Source organism: Schistocerca gregaria, chromosome 1 (genome assembly GCF_023897955.1).
Source record: "Schistocerca gregaria isolate iqSchGreg1 chromosome 1, iqSchGreg1.2, whole genome shotgun sequence".
Classification (NCBI taxonomy): domain Eukaryota; kingdom Metazoa; phylum Arthropoda; class Insecta; order Orthoptera; family Acrididae; genus Schistocerca; species Schistocerca gregaria.
Genome location: NC_064920.1, coordinates 649,675,675 through 649,691,941, shown reverse-complemented (window position 1 = coordinate 649,691,941; position 16,267 = coordinate 649,675,675). Strand labels below are relative to the sequence as shown.

At 44.2% G+C, this 16,267-nt stretch overlaps 1 protein-coding gene across 1 annotated transcript in view; it reads left to right on the top strand.

The window, feature by feature from the left end:
- The window catches only part of LOC126361142 (prolargin-like), a 102,949-nt gene that overhangs the window by 60,194 nt on the left and 26,488 nt on the right, over nucleotides 1-16,267 (top strand). The window lies entirely within an intron of this gene.

The following is a 16,267-nucleotide window of genomic DNA, read 5'->3' as shown; positions in this document are numbered from 1 at the left end:
TGATTTTTCTACAACCGCAGAGTTGAAAAACTTTGACAGGCGTAAATAGTGAAGGAGAAAATATTATTGATGACTAAAGTCACTGTTATGCGGATCTGTTGGGTTTATTGACCTTATGGAAAGACGCCACGAATTTCACTAAGAAGCCAGAACATTATGTCCACTGTCCACGGCGACGTTGGATGCCGCCCGGTGGCGTTGTGCCTACGGGACGTTGCGACAGAAGTATGTAAGCAGAGCGGATATGGGCAGGAGATGACCCTAGCAAAGATATGGGATGCAAATGGGGAAATCTTCTGAGATTAGCGACTTGGTCAAAGGGCAGATTATTGTTACACAGAACCTGTGAACGTTAAACCCGAAAACGGCGAAGCTGATCGAATGTTCACGTGCTGCTCTCGTGAGCATTTACGAAAAGAGGTAGAAGGACGGTGAAACTACCACTACGCTCTAAATGGTTGGACGTCCATGTCTCTTCACAGAACGAGTGATTCAGAAGCTTGTCTGCTCTGTAAAGTAGGACGGATGGTGGTCTGTGGCATATCTGTCGAACGAGCACAATGCTGCTGCACGCACAACTGTTTCGGAGCACGCCGTTCGTCCTACATTGTTTAACTACCACATTTAACCCGAAAACGGCGAAGCTGATCGAATGTTCACGTGCTGCTCTCGTGAGCATTTACGAAAAGAGGTAGAAGGACGGTGAAACTACCACTACGCTCTAAATGGTTGGACGTCCATGTCTCTTCACAGAACGAGTGATTCAGAAGCTTGTCTGCTCTGTAAAGTAGGACGGATGGTGGTCTGTGGCATATCTGTCGAACGAGCACAATGCTGCTGCACGCACAACTGTTTCGGAGCACGCCGTTCGTCCTACATTGTTTAACTACCACATTTAACCCGAAAACGGCGAAGCTGATCGAATGTTCACGTGCTGCTCTCGTGAGCATTTACGAAAAGAGGTAGAAGGACGGTGAAACTACCACTACGCTCTAAATGGTTGGACGTCCATGTCTCTTCACAGAACGAGTTATTCAGAAGCTTGTCTGCTCTGTAAAGTAGGACGGATGGTGGTCTGTGGCATATCTGTCGAACGAGCACAATGCTGCTGCACGCACAACTGTTTCGGAGCACGCCGTTCGTCCTACATTGTTTAACATGGAGCTCTGCAGCACATCGCCCTTACATGTTCACATGTTGACCTGGCGACAACGTCAGTTACTATTGCATGGATATACACTCCTGGAAATTGAAATAACGCCGTGAATTCATTGTCCCAGGAAGGGGAAACTTTATTGACACATTCCTGGGGTCAGATACATCACATGATCACACTGACAGAACCACAGGCACATAGACACAGGCAACAGATCATGCTATAGAAGACTCTGTCTTGCGCTTGCATGGGACCTGTCGTAGTAATCGAAGAAACGATGACAGCTGCGAACCACCTGCAGCCCTTTATGCCCAAGTCATTCCCGACGGCGATGTCATCTTTCAGCAGTATAACTGTCCTGTCACTGAGCCAGAACGCTGGGACAGTGGTTTGAGGATCATTATAGTGAACTCACATTGATTTCTCGGTGACCAAATTCACCTGATGTAAATCCTGTGGCACCCATCTGAATCACTATCGAGCCCCATCACCGCGTATGGAAATCAGCGGACCGTTATTTACGCGAAGTACATGATCTGTGGTAAGACATATAATGCCACATACCTCCACAAACCTGCCAACCTGTCGGATCCCCGATACCAGAATCAGTGAGATATCTCGTTAAAACTATGGACGACCAAGCTGTTAAGCAGGTAGTTCATAAATGTGTGTGGCCGGCTGCGGTGGTCTCGCGGTTCTAGGCGCGCAGTCCGGAACCGTGCGACTGCTACGGTCGCAGGTTCGAATCCTGCCTCGGGCATGGATGTGTGTGATGTCCTTAGGCTAGTTAGGTTTAAGTAGTTCTAAGTTCTAGGGGACTGATGACCACAGCAGTGAGTCCCATAGTGTTCAGAGCCATTTGAACCATTTTGAACCATAAATGTGTGTGAAATCTTATGGGACTTAACTGCTAAGGTCATCATTCCCTAAACTTACACACTACTTAACATAAATTATCCTAATGACAAACACGCACACACCCATGCCCGAGGGGGTCTCAAACCTCCGCCGGGACCAGCCGCACAGTCCATCACTGCAGCGCCTTAGACCGAAGCAGGTGATCACAAACTTTTGGCTCATCAGTGTATGCACCAACCTAATATTTGACAACGTCGAAATCACTAGCTATAATGGTATCACTGAAGTACAGTCCCTTTTTCCTTACTGGCGTCATCAGCAGTTATGCGAATATTCTCCGTAAATCCAGCAAACCTAAATGTGATGTATTTATACATCGTCGGATATAAGTAAAGGAAAAGAAACACTATCGGAGAGTAATTTTTGTTATTTATTCCACGCATATAGTTACAGCTTGCAATACATTGCTGCTTGCGATTGGCCTGGTGGGAAAACAGCTTCTCAAACCACTTTCTCTCAGTACGAATTTATACCAGTCATAGCTCAAGATAGGATCTACTTTTCCTTTTCTGATCCTCTGTTTGATATGTGTGGAAGAAAAAGGAATCGGGTCGTGGGACGATCATTATTAAGTTTATAAATAAAGTGTGCTTCGTATTTTACATATCTCACTCTGAGAGTTATTCGAAGAGACTACATAATAGCGCAGACTACCGCACTTTATTAGGAGAACTGTAAAAAATAGGCAACACTATAGATAATGTGAACTTCTTCCTGTCGCAAAAATCTACTAGTATGCTGAAATCCTTAGAGAGAATGGTGACCCCGACGGTCCAACCGTGACACCGTAGAGCAAGTGGATGACTATTACAACACCAGGAAGTCTGCACCAGTGCGAACCCATTGACATAGTACATGATCTTATTCTACTAAAGGTGCCGCAAAACATATGAACTCAGCGAGAAACAACGTATTATTAAAACAAGCAAAACATAACAAAACAAAAGAGAAAACGAAACTCAGAAACAACGGCAAAGATAAAATATTTAACTCATCCGTAAATTGTAGACACACATGTATTTTAAGAGGAAGTATTTTGACACCAATACAGTGATACATGAAGAAAAATGTGTATTTGACGGGATGAGAAGAATATTGGTAGATAGAAAGCGGAGAACGACTGACGATGATTTGTCCCGTTTACTACAGGAACTGATATGGCTTGCACAGGTCGTGTGTGGCTGTTAAGATTGACTTTCCTCCAGAACGCAACGTTGTGCTAGCACTCTCATTTACCCTCTTGGATATGGGAGCCTTAGCAGAGTAGTAAAAACCGAGAAACATTTGCTCCTGCAACATACGCTGACACTGCAGTACAGTACTTAAAATTCTTTAATTATGCATCTCATCAGCAGCGGTTTATAGTTCAGCCAGGAAATCAACTATCATTTCGGTTATAGCTTCCGTCTGCAAGCGAGTCTTTCACTTTCACAGAAACTGGTACTTAAATTAGCTAGTAGATGAATCTTTGCTGTAATATTTGGGATAAAAAATGAGACACACATGAAAATATTTCGTAGCGTTAGATTTCGATTTAATGAACCTTATGTGTGGCAGCCTGGTACGATTTTAAATAGCTAAGTACTTTATTAAAAATCATTCACATCTATTTCACAAATTGTTCTTCACAATCCGCGTTTTAAATTGGCGGAATACTAATTTTCTTTGCTTCTGTTTTACTGGATTAGCTTCAGACTCATATTCAGTTTTTAACAGTAGCCAGCAAATGACATACGCTTTCTCAATAACACAATTACGCTTCTTTTCTTATTCAAGACCTTACACGAACGAACTTATCAGAAGTTACTATGCATATATACATGATGGGAAATGATTTTGAGCAACATAATCAAAATAGGAACAGAGTGTATGAACAAGGTGTACACGAGTTGCTTTTTCTCTTCAATGAAGAATAGCGTAAGGGACCCTACGAGTCTAGGGTGATCTTCCAGTAGTTTTCAAGTACAGCGTGAGAATACTACAGTGGCCAGGTACATTGGCCTAAGTTTTTCGATTTTAGTCCCCGAAATGAAATGACAAATTAGCCGACTCCTGGACCTTCAGTTGACTTGATGGATGGTTACGGTAAGATATAGCAGTGCCTGTGTTATAGACAAATGGTTGACGACGTATGGTAGTTTGTGCCTGGCCATGAAATGGGCTTGGATAGTAAAGGTACGTGGGAATGCCGGGTTCGAGTCCTGGTGAGGCACAAATTTTGACTGTCGTCATTCCACTATAAAGGTGATAGCTGTCCATATTTGCAGCTGCCAATACATTTCATAATAGATGGTTTGTTGGCTGGTGGCTGGTGGTGGTCATGGTCTTAAGAACTATATTGAATTGTGATACTGATACTGATACTGATTGCCACTTTGAATACGGTAACTGACGGTCCCGAAGACGTGACTTGCGATGGGGTTTTAGTATCCTAAATTGATCTCATGTGAGTCAATACTTTTTCAAGGCAGTAGGTGTACGATAAAACGCTTGAAAAATACATCTCAAGGATTTGTGCTGAGACAGTCTGTCTTTGCTAGGGAATCTGTATTAATATAATAATCTATAGTAGAAAGGACTGAAGGACAACTTTGGTTTTCTTGACATAAATATAGGAAGCCGTAGTGCATCTTCAAACTAGACAAATAAAAATGCTCTTAATTGATCTACTCTGGAATACCGCTCAAGTACTCTTCACCAGATCAGTTTCAAGAACGAGATCTAAATAATTCTACGTTATGCGGCAGTTGATATTTTCATCTCTCAGAAAGATAATGTTGTGCAGATGATCGCGGAACATATATATACTAATGTCTGTAAGGAAGATTTTTTTATACTGACTTTTAAGTGATTCCACTTCGTCAGAAACCTTGATTAACAAACACAATACGCACGGTACGTTGGCTGACAAACACACATTTGTCGCGCAGTTCATTCGAGTGTGGAACAGAAAAAGAAATCGGAAACAATTGTGTAGTATACTCTTTCCTATGAACGGTGCAAAAACTTTCAGAGATATAACTTCATTCGCATGAAAAAATATTTGCGTTAACAGACTGAAACCTCTGTAAAATAGAGATCTCTAGGCAAATTAGTCACGCTGAAACAAAAATGTCTTCCATGTTTTCTGAATTAAAGTCCAGTCATCTGGCATTAATGGCTGGGAGACCCATTAGGGAATGTTTAGCCTATAATTGAAAAGGCTTTCTTTATCCTTCCCGTACATAGGCAGCTTTGCTTCGCTAACTTTGTGTCTGAGTGCATGTAACTGTAATTGTGTGTGTGTGTGTGTGTGTGTGTGTGTGTGTGTGTGTGTGTGTGTATCGTAGTGTAGTGTCGTATTCGTGCTCAAGATGATGAGAAAGGGAGAGGGCAAAACCGAGTGCCAGCACGTAGCCTACTCGTGTCGAAGTGCTCAGAGAGCGCCGCCGACCTTAACGTCTCCATACGACAGAGGTCTGGAGTTTAAACAAGGACACTAATACAAAGACCGGTGAGCTCGGACTTTGCGCCACGACGCCTTCTGTCCCTTCTGCCATAAACGCTCAGGAAAATTTGTCAAAAGTGCGTGGCGTATTCGGACGGTCTCACATACAAGTACTAGCCACGCCTAGCGGTGCTTAGCTTCGGTGATCAGCCGGAAATTGGCCCATATGCAGCTAAGCACGCCCTTAGATCTTCCTGAGCTATTTTCAAGATTTCTTAAAAATGGTTCAATATCTCTGAGCACTATGTGACTCGACATCTGAGGTCATCAGTCCCCTAGAACTTAGATCTACTTAAACCTAACTAACCTAAGGACATCACACACATCCATGCCTGAGGCAGGATTCGAACCTGCGACCGTAGCGGTCGCGTGGTTCCAGACTGATACGCCTACAACCGCTCGGCCACACCGGCCGGCCAACATTAACTAAAAACAGTTAAATTGCCGTAGGCACCTTAGCATACGTAGCATAACTTGTCCGATATTTTGGTAAGTTTTCCCCTAGCGCACCCTAAGACAAAAATAAAACGACGTATCACGAAGGAATTATCCGAATGGGACGGAAATCGATATATGTGATTACAATTTCAGAATACTTGTTCAAATGGTTCAAATGGCTTTAAGCACAATGGGACTTCACATCTGTGGTCATCTGTCCCCTAGACTTAGAACTACGTAAACCTATCTAACCTAAGAACATCACACACATCAAGGATTCGAACGTGTGTCAGTAGCAGCCACGTGGTTCCGGACTGAAGCACCTAGAACCGCTCGACCCCACCGGCCGGCCAACATTTACTAAAAACAGTTAAATTGCCCTAGGCACCTTAGCATACGTAGCATAACTTGTCCGATATTTTGGTAAGTTTTCCCCCTACTCGCACCGTGTGCGGGCGGGCGTTATCTTACTGAAGTATGAGCCCATACTGACTTGTCACGAAGGGCTACAAAACGGGGCATAGACTATCATGATGTCATTAGGGAAATCTCTTGTATTTGCTGTGATAAACCAAACGGGAAACTAAGCGGAGTCAGGTTTCTTGTAAACAAAATCATAGTAGTTAACATAGCAGTATTAGAGGGAACTTCAGGCAGAATTACACGTTTGGTCCTCAAAACATCAGAAAAGTATACAACCCAAATAACAAGCATATGCATCTACTTCTAGTCGCCCGGGTAAGGAGACAGAATCCTTGTATGACTGGTTGAAAGAAACCTGTAAAAAAGGGAAAGATGCTTTCATAAATTTATAATTGATGCTTTAATACCAAAGTTCAATCGCAAAAGGAAGGTGTTTAAGTTACTGGAAAAACAAGGAATGGTTGACAGAAATGACAGTGGTGGAAAACTAGTTAAATTTGCTGAACGCATGAAAACATCTACTATGGAAAAGGTCCTCATGAAACATTCCAGTCGAAAATTGACTTGATGGGCCTCTAAATTTTAAGTGGAAAATGAAATAGACTTCATTCTTTCCAACAGGGCACAAAAAGTTAAATGTCTCTGTGCTGAACTGGTTTACTACAGTGATCGTCGACTAAAGCAAGAGCAAACTTTGGACTCAATACAGAAGATGAAAGACAGAAACTCATTACAGGAATAAGAAAAATTTATAATTTCAAAAATCTCGAAGAACAGAAAGATGGAATTTCAAGAAAACACAGCGAAAAATATCTATATTTTTGATTTGCAGCTCCTTGTATTGGCCGTGTTTGCAGTTTAAATTTTTTTGGATATGAGGTCCGCCAGTTACGCAAAACACCGTTTTTATCTGTACCCAAACGTGTTTCGGCGCCACTGTATCATCATCAGTGGGTTTTCGTTTTCATTTATTCTGCTATATGAACATTTTTTTAAATGATTTTAAAATTATGTGCGTTTTAGATCAAACAAAAGATCGTTTCTTTTTGTAAATGCCTTTACATTTGGTGTGCCTGAATGTTCTGGATTACTTGTGTGTTAATTACTACAGGTAGCTTGTCATCGTTTGGTTGCAGATGACAAGCTGCCTTTAGTAATTAACACAAAAGTGATCCAGAAAATACATGTACGACAAATGTAAAGGTATTTACCAAAAGAAACGATCTTTTCTTTGAACTAAAATGCACATAATTTTATAATCATTTAAAAAAATGTTCACATTGCAGAATAAATAAAAACTAAAACCCACTGATGATGACACAGTGGTGCCGAAACATGTTTGGGTACTGAGAAGGACGGTGTTTTGCATAACTGGCGGACCTCACATAAAAAAAAAAAACTGAGAGAAAATTAGGAGAATGTGAAGCAGAAACTGTAACGAAGATACTGACCACAACAGAGGAAAAAGTGAAAATCTCAAAACCATACAAAGAAGCTGAAAAATAAAACGATAGGTTTGGTGGACAAGGGAAGAAAAAAGGAAGAGGAAACAGACAAAAACAATATAGAATATCAGATCTGAGCGAAAGAGCATAAAAGATGAGGTCGAGAAGTATGAATATGATACACTAAAAGTCAGTCTTGAAAATAAATTCGGCTTAAAGATAGGCACGCGGAAGCTTATGACTGGAATGAACCAGCTGACAACGAGACACAGGCCAAGGCCGAATTACATATAAGAAACAAATACTCGAGTTTATTAAAAATTGTGGTAGTAACCTGTATAGTACAGTCAATGAAGATATGTTAATCCTGGACGAATTGGATGCCTCTGTTTTCTAAATACTAGAATTATTCCCACCACACGTCAAACACGCTATAGACAAGATGAAATACGCAACCGCTCCAGGTAGTAATGACCTCTTAGTCGATATTTTAAAGCTACTGGATGGCGAATCTATAAAGCATTAGCTAAAATACACTCCTGGAAATGGAAAAAAGAACACATTGACACCGGTGTGTCAGACTCACCATACTTGCTCCGGACATTGCAAGAGGGCTGTACAAGCAATGATCACACGCACGGCACAGCGGACACACCAGGAACCGCGGTGTTGGCCGTCGAATGGCGCTAGCTGCGCAGCATTTGTGCACCGCCGCCGTCAGTGTCAGCCAGGTTGCCATGGCATACGGAGCTCCATCGCAGTCTTTAACACTGGTAGCATGCCGCGACAGCGTGGACGTGAACCGTATGTGCAGTTGACGGACTTTGAGCGAGGGCGTATAGTGGGCATGCGGGAGGCCGGGTGGACGTACCGCCGAATTGCTCAACACGTGGGGCGTGAGGTCTCCACAGTACATCGATGTTGTCGCCAGTGGTCGGCGGAAGGTGCACATGTCCGTCGACCTGGGACCGGACCGCAGCGACGCACGGATGCACGCCAAGACCGTAGGATCCTACGCAGTGCCGTAGAGGACCCCACCGCCACTTCCCAGCAAATTAGGGACACTGTTGGTCCTGGGGTATCGGCGAGGACCATTCGCAACCGTCTCCATTAAGCTGGGCTACGGTCCCGCATACCGTTAGGCCGTCTTCCGCTCACGCCCCAACATCGTGCAGCCCGCCTCCAGTGGTGTCGCGACAGGCGTGATTGGGGACGAATGGAGACGTGTCGTCTTCAGCGATGAGAGTCGCTTCTGCCTTGGTCCAATGATGGTCGTATGCGTGTTTGGCGCCGTGCAGGTGAGCGCCACAATCAGGAGTGCATACGACCGAGGGACACAGGGCCAACACCCGGCATCATGGTGTGGGGAGCGATCTCCTACACTGGCCGTACACCTCTGGTGATCGTCGAGAGGACACTGAATAGAGCACGGTACATCCAAACCGTCATCGAACCCATCGTTCTACCATTCCTAGACTGGCAAGGGAACTTGCGGTTCCAACAGGACAATGCACGTCCGCATGTATCCCGTGCCACCCAACGTGCTCTAGAAGGTGTAAGTCAACTACCCTGGCCAGCAAGATCTCCGGATCTGTCCCCCATTGAGCATGTTTGGGACTGGATGAAGCGTCGTCTCACGCGATCTGCACTTCCAGCACGAACGCTGGTCCAACTGAGGCGCCAGGTGGAAATGGCATGGCAAGCCGTTCCACAGGACTACATCCAGCATCTCTACGATCGTCTCCATGGGAGAATGGCAGCCTGCATTGCTGCGAAAGGTGGATATACACTGTACTAGTGCCGACACTGTGCATGCTCTGTTGCCTGTGTCTATGTGCCTGTGGTTCTGTCAGTGTGATCATGTGATGTATCTGACCCCAGGAATGTGTCAATAAAGTTTCCCCTTCCTGGGACAATGAATTCATGGTGTTCTTAATCAATTTCCAGGAGTGTATTTTCACAGTGGAATATTTCCAATAAATTGGGATAAAATTAAAATAATGACAGTACACGAGAAAGCGAGTACAAAAGATATAAAGTTATATCACCCTGTCAGCCTCCTGTCCATCCTGTACAAAGTTTATTGTAGAATTGTGACTACGAGATTGAGGGCTATACTTAACCTGGGTCAACCCATTGAGCAACTTGGGTTCCGCGCAGGGTTTAGTACAACTGATCATATCCTCATTCTATGCGAAACAATTAGTAGATCAAATGAATACCATCTACATCTTTGCCATTCCTTCATAGATTTCTAAACGACATTCGATTCGATCAGCCGCCCCGCTGTGTTTGTGGCCCTAACAGAGTAAGGAACAGAACGGGACTATATTAAAGTTTTATAATGCATGTACAAAACCTCCACAGCGTTTGTAGGTGTAGTTGAAGAAACCAATAAACTTCCCATCAGAAAGCGCGTAAAACAAGGCCACTGTATATCTTCAAAACCGTTCTCATCAGTCTTCGAAAAACCAATATCTGAATTAGATAGGAAAACAAAGGGAATCCTAATTCTGGGAAATACACACCTGGAAATTGAAATAAGAACACCGTGAATTCTTTGTCCCAGGAAGGGGAAACTTTATTGACACATTCCTGGGGTCAGATACATCACATGATCACACTGACAGAACCACAGGCACATAGACACAGGCAACAGAGCATGCACAGTGTCGGCACTAGTACAGTGTATATCCACCTTTCGCAGCAATGCAGGCTGCCATTCTCCCATGGAGACGATCGTAGAGATGCTGGATGTAGTCCTGTGGAACGGCTTGCCATGCCATTTCCACCTGGCGCCTCAGTTGGACCAGCGTTCGTGCTGGACGTGCAGACCGCGTGAGACGACGCTTCATCCAGTCCCAAACATGCTCAATGGGGGACAGATCCGGAGATCTTGCTGGCCAGGGTAGTTGACTTACACCTTCTAGAGCACGTTGGGTGGCACGGGATACATGCGGACGTGCATTGTCCTGTAGGAACAGCAAGTTCCCTTGCCGGTCTAGGAATGGTAGAATGATGGGATGTACCGTGCACTATTCAGTGTCCCCTCGACGATCACCAGAGGTGTACGGCCAGTGTAGGAGATCGCTCCCCACACCATGATGCCGGGTGTTGGCCCTGTGTGCCTCGGTCGTATGCAGTCCTGATTGTGGCGCTCACCTGCACGGCGCCAAACACGCATACGACCATCATTGGCACCAAGGCAGAAGCGACTCTCATCGCTGAAGACGACACGTCTCCATTCGTACCTTCATTCACGCCTGTCGCGACACCAGTGGAGGCGGGCTGCACGATGTTGGGGCGTGAGCGGAAGACGGCCTAACGGTGTGCGGGACCGTAGCCCAGATTCATGGAGACGGTTGCGAATGATCCTCGCCGATACCCCAGGAGCAACAGTGTCCCTAGTGGTGGTGCGGTCCCCTACGGCACTGCGTAGGATCCTACGGTGTTGGCGTGCATCCGTGCGTCGCTGCGGTCCGGTCCCAGGTCGACGGGCACGTGCACCTTCCGCCGACCACTGGCGACTACATCGATGTACTGTGGAGAACTCACGCCCCACGTGTTGAACAATTCGGCGGTACGTCCACCCGGCCTCCTGCATACCCTCTATACGCCCTCGCTCAAAGTCCGTCAACTGCACATACGGTTCACGTCCACGCTGTCGCGGCATGCTACCGGTGTTAAAGACTGCGATGGAGCTCCGTATGCCACGGCAAACTGGCTGACACTGACGGCGGCGGTGCACAAATGCTGCGCAGCTAGCGCCATTCGACGGCCAACACCGCGGTTCCTGGTGTGTCCGCTGTGCCGTGCGTGTGATCATTGCTTGTACAGCCCCCTCGCAGTGTCCGGAGCAAGTATGGTGGGTCTGACACACCGGTGTCAATGTGTTCTTTTTTCCATTTCCAGGAGTGTATATTAAACAACCAGAGGTTCGCTGATGATACTATAGTATTCGCAAATACTACACAGGAACTTCAAATACAAGTTAGTGAACTTACATCAGTCTGCTCTGAAGTTGGCCTAAAAATGAACTATTATAAAACCAAGATCATGATGAGTGAGTGGACACAGAAGGGAAATACAACTGTTTTAAGTGTTACAGAATATGTCTACCTGAGTCAACTGCTAAATATGAAAGCTGACCTAAAACCAGAAATATTTCAACAAATTAATTTAGGTTGGCTAGCTTATGGAAGATACTCATGTGTTTTGAAGTCAAAGATGTCGGTCGAGCTGATGAAAACAACCTTTGACCAACGTACACTGCCAGTAACAACTTCTGGCTGTGAAACGCGAACATTAAATGAGTTCATTGTCAGTAAACTAATAGTAACAGGAAGCGGAAAAGGAAGATCAATGTTGATCTACACGAAGAAAGACAGAGAGAAAGCTGTTGATATCAGACAGATAACAGAGGTCGGTGGCTGGAACAAGTGAATACCGTTAAATGGTAGTGGGCTGATCATGTTGTAATGTCTCTCGCAGCGGTCTCTCCGCAATATTTTCAGAAATTTTATAAATTATATAACTCAGTACATATCTCGAAATATCCCTTCTTATCTTACCGATTATCAATGCAAAGTAGTTTCAATCCCAATTATTCCTTGGAGCGTCAATTTACTCCATGGAGTAGCTTCTCTGCCATCTGTGTTTTCTCTTATGAAAAGAATGAAGGAATTCTTGCCGATTAGTCGTGAAAGAAGGAGGATGTATATGTATGTATTGTTGAGCTAGTCGCCATCTTGATGAGATTCTGTATGAGAAGGAATTTAATACATGAACTAAACTAAAGTAAGTGTGTTCGCGTATTATTTAACTGATTATTATTGACAGTGTCTGCTTACTACGCTGTGTTGCACGGGATCAGTGGGGAACGTCTGATTTACACTGGACGAACCTGCCGTTTTGTATGCTCAAGATATCCAGTTACTTCAATTAAATAGGCTAACGCTGTGTTACCAGCAGGTCTACGGTCTTCCCCATGTGATCACCGAAAGTTAATAATTGTTACAAATGTTTCCAGCAGATCGACTGACAATTTTCGTCGCACCGAGACTTCGAAATTGCTTCACTGCCTTATGGAATTTAAGTTAAGCTCAATTTAATCAGGATAGAACAGTATTGAACTGTGTGAATGTGATAAGCCTGCTTTGTGAATGAAAATTCCCTTAACATAAGGATGTTTTTACTATCCTGATCAGGCCGGTGTGAGAGAGATTTTTAAATTTTAGATTCCACAAAAAAATATTAAAATGTCGCGAGAAAGATAGATGGTAGGTGGTCAAAATAAGTACCAGATTGGAGCTCAATTTACCAAAAAAGACCAATGGGAAAACCATCAGGAAGATGGGACACAGTCAAAGAAGACAGCCGGACTAAGCTGGCAACGGGAAGCTCAACATCGTAAGAAATGGAAGAATCTGCAGGGATCCTACGTTGCACACCGACTCATAGAGGCTGCATCCTAAGTGATGGAATTGTCTAATAATGATGGTGATGAGTTGATGAAAGGACAAAATATAAAAATGCAGCAAATCAAAAAATCGATAGAGAATGCAAATGTCTAAAAACCGAGATTGACAGAAAGTACAGATTGACTAACCAGGAATGGGTAGAGGATAAATGTAAGTATTTAGAAGCGTATTTCACCGTGGGAAAGGCAGATACCGTCTACGGGAGAATTAAAGAGGCTTTTGGAGAATAGAGAAGCAGCTGTATGAACGTCAAGAGCTCAGATCATAAACTAGTCCTAAGCAAAAAAGGGAAAGCTGAGAGATGGAAGGAAAATATAGAGGACCTATACAAGGGAAACATACGTGAAGGCAATATTACTCTAAGGGAAGGGGATATAGAAGAAAATGAGATGGTCTGACAGGACTACTGAAGTAGTAATTCCAATCCGAAAGACAGAAGGTGCGGCAGTTGTGAATATTCCGCACTATCACTTTAATATGTCCTTGTTGCAAAGTGATGACACGAATTTTTCATGGAAGAATGGAAAAAACTGGTAGAAGCCGACCTCTTGGAAGATCAGTTTCGATTCTAGAGAAATGTAAGAAGATGTTAGGCAACACAGACTACATGATTTCTGTTAGACGACAAGTTAGGGAAAGGCAAACCTACTCTTACAGCATTTCAAGACTTAGAGAAAGCTTTGAAATTCTGTAAGCATCAGGGGGTAAACTACCGAGACCGAAATGCTAATTCCAACTTCTACAGAAACCAGTCGTAAGAGGCTAGGAACATGCAAGGGAAGCCAATGGTTACGAAGGGAGTGAGACAAAGTTGTAATTTGTCGCACACGTTATTTACTATCCACATTGAGCAAGCAGTAAAGAAAATCGAGGAAAAATTTGGATTAGGAGTTAAAGCAAGAAGAACTTCTGGGTTTGTCGATGACATTATAATTCTGTCAGAGACGACAAAAGGACATAGAAAAGCAATAGAACGGAATTGACAGTCTTGAAAGGAGTATATCCACTGAAGGGGAGAAAATCGTGATATTGACATATGCACATATGCTGATGGCGGTAGTGTAGCGTACACAAGGTATAGAAGAGCAGTGCATTGGTGGAGATGTCATTTGTACTCAGGTGACGCATATGAAAAGCTTCCCGACGTGACTGCGGCCGCACGACGGGAATTAACAGACTTTGAAAGCGGATTAGTAGTTGGCGTTAGACGTATGGGCCATTCCATTTCGAAAAACCGTTAGGGGATTCAGTATTCTCAGAATCACAGTGTCAATGGAATGCCGACAATATCACATTTCAGGCATTACCTCTTTCCACGGACAACGTGGCTAACGGCCTTCACCTCACGACCGAGAACAGCAGCGTTTGCGTAAAGTTGTCCGTGCTAACAGACAAGCAAAACTGCGTTAAATAACCGCAGAAATCAATGTATGACGTACGACGAACATATTCGTTAGGACAGCACGCTGATGTCCCGTGGAATGGCCCGCGGTTAGAGGTACGGTGTCACGAACGGCGCGGCCTCTCCCGCCGGAGGTTCGATTCCTTCCTCGGGCAAGGGTGTGTGTGTTGTCATTAGGGTAAGTTAGTTTAATTTAGTTTAAGTGGTGTGTAAATCTAGGAACCGATGACCTCAGCAGTTTGGTTCCTTAGGAACTGACGCACTTATGAACACATTTAAACAGTGCGCTGAAATTTGCCGTTAGTGGGCTATAGCAGTAGACCGACAAGAGTGCCTTTGCTAATAACAAGACGTCTCTCCTGGGCTCGTGACCGCATCAGTTGGGCCCTAGACGACTGGGAAATTGTATCCAAATCGTACAAGTCCCGATTTCAGTTGGTAAGAGCTTATGCTAGGGTTCTAGCGTGGCGCAGACCCCACGTACTAAGCGTTGGTCAACAAGCCACATTGCAAGCTGGCGGTGGCTCCATAATGGTGTGGGCTGTGTTTACAAAGAATGCACTGGGTGCTCTGGTACAATCTAGACGATAATTGACTGGAAAAAGTTATGTTCGCCTACTTGGAGATCATTTGCAGGTATTATTGGACTTCATGTTCCCAAACAACGGTGTGCCATGTCACTCGTCCACAGTTGTTCCCGATTGGTTTAAAGAACATTCCAGACGGTTCGAGCGAATGGTTTGGGCACCCATGTCGCCCGACATGAATCCTATCAAAGATTTGAGGGATATAGTCGACAAATCGGTTCTTGCACAAAACCCTACACCGGCAATAATTCCTCAGATACGGACAGCTACGGAAGCAGCATGGCCCAGTATTTCTGCAGGCTACGTTGAGTTGCTGGAATACGCCGAGGAAAAGGACGGCCAACACTACACTGGGAGGTACCCGACGACTTTCGTCACCTGAGTATAAGACGAACGTCAACAAAAGCATAACAACTGTAATGAAGTGCAGTCGATTTAAATTAGGTGACGCTGAGAGGATATGATAAGGAAACGAGACGTTAAAAGTAGTAGAGTGTTTCTGTTTGGACAGCAATGTAACAGATAATGGTCAAAGTAAAGAGCATATAAAATGTAGACTCGCAAGCGTTTCTGAAGAAGAGATATTTGTTATGATCGAGTATAGATTTAAGTATTAGTAAGTCTCTTCTTAAAGTATTCGTATGGAGTGTAGGCATGTATTGAAGTGAAACATGAACGACAAGCGGTTTAAAGAAGAAGAGAAGAGAGGCTTTTGAAATGCGGTGCTACAGAAGAGTACTGAAGATTAGATCGGTAGATAGTGTAACTTATGAGGAGGTAGTGAACTGAATTGGGGAGAAAAGAATACTGAGGGACAACTTGATTCAAAGAACGAACCGCCTGATAGAGCAGAAGGCTGTGGGTTGCAGTAGTTTCTTAGAGTGAAAGAGGCTTGCACAGTATAGAGCAACATAGAGAGCTACTTCAAACC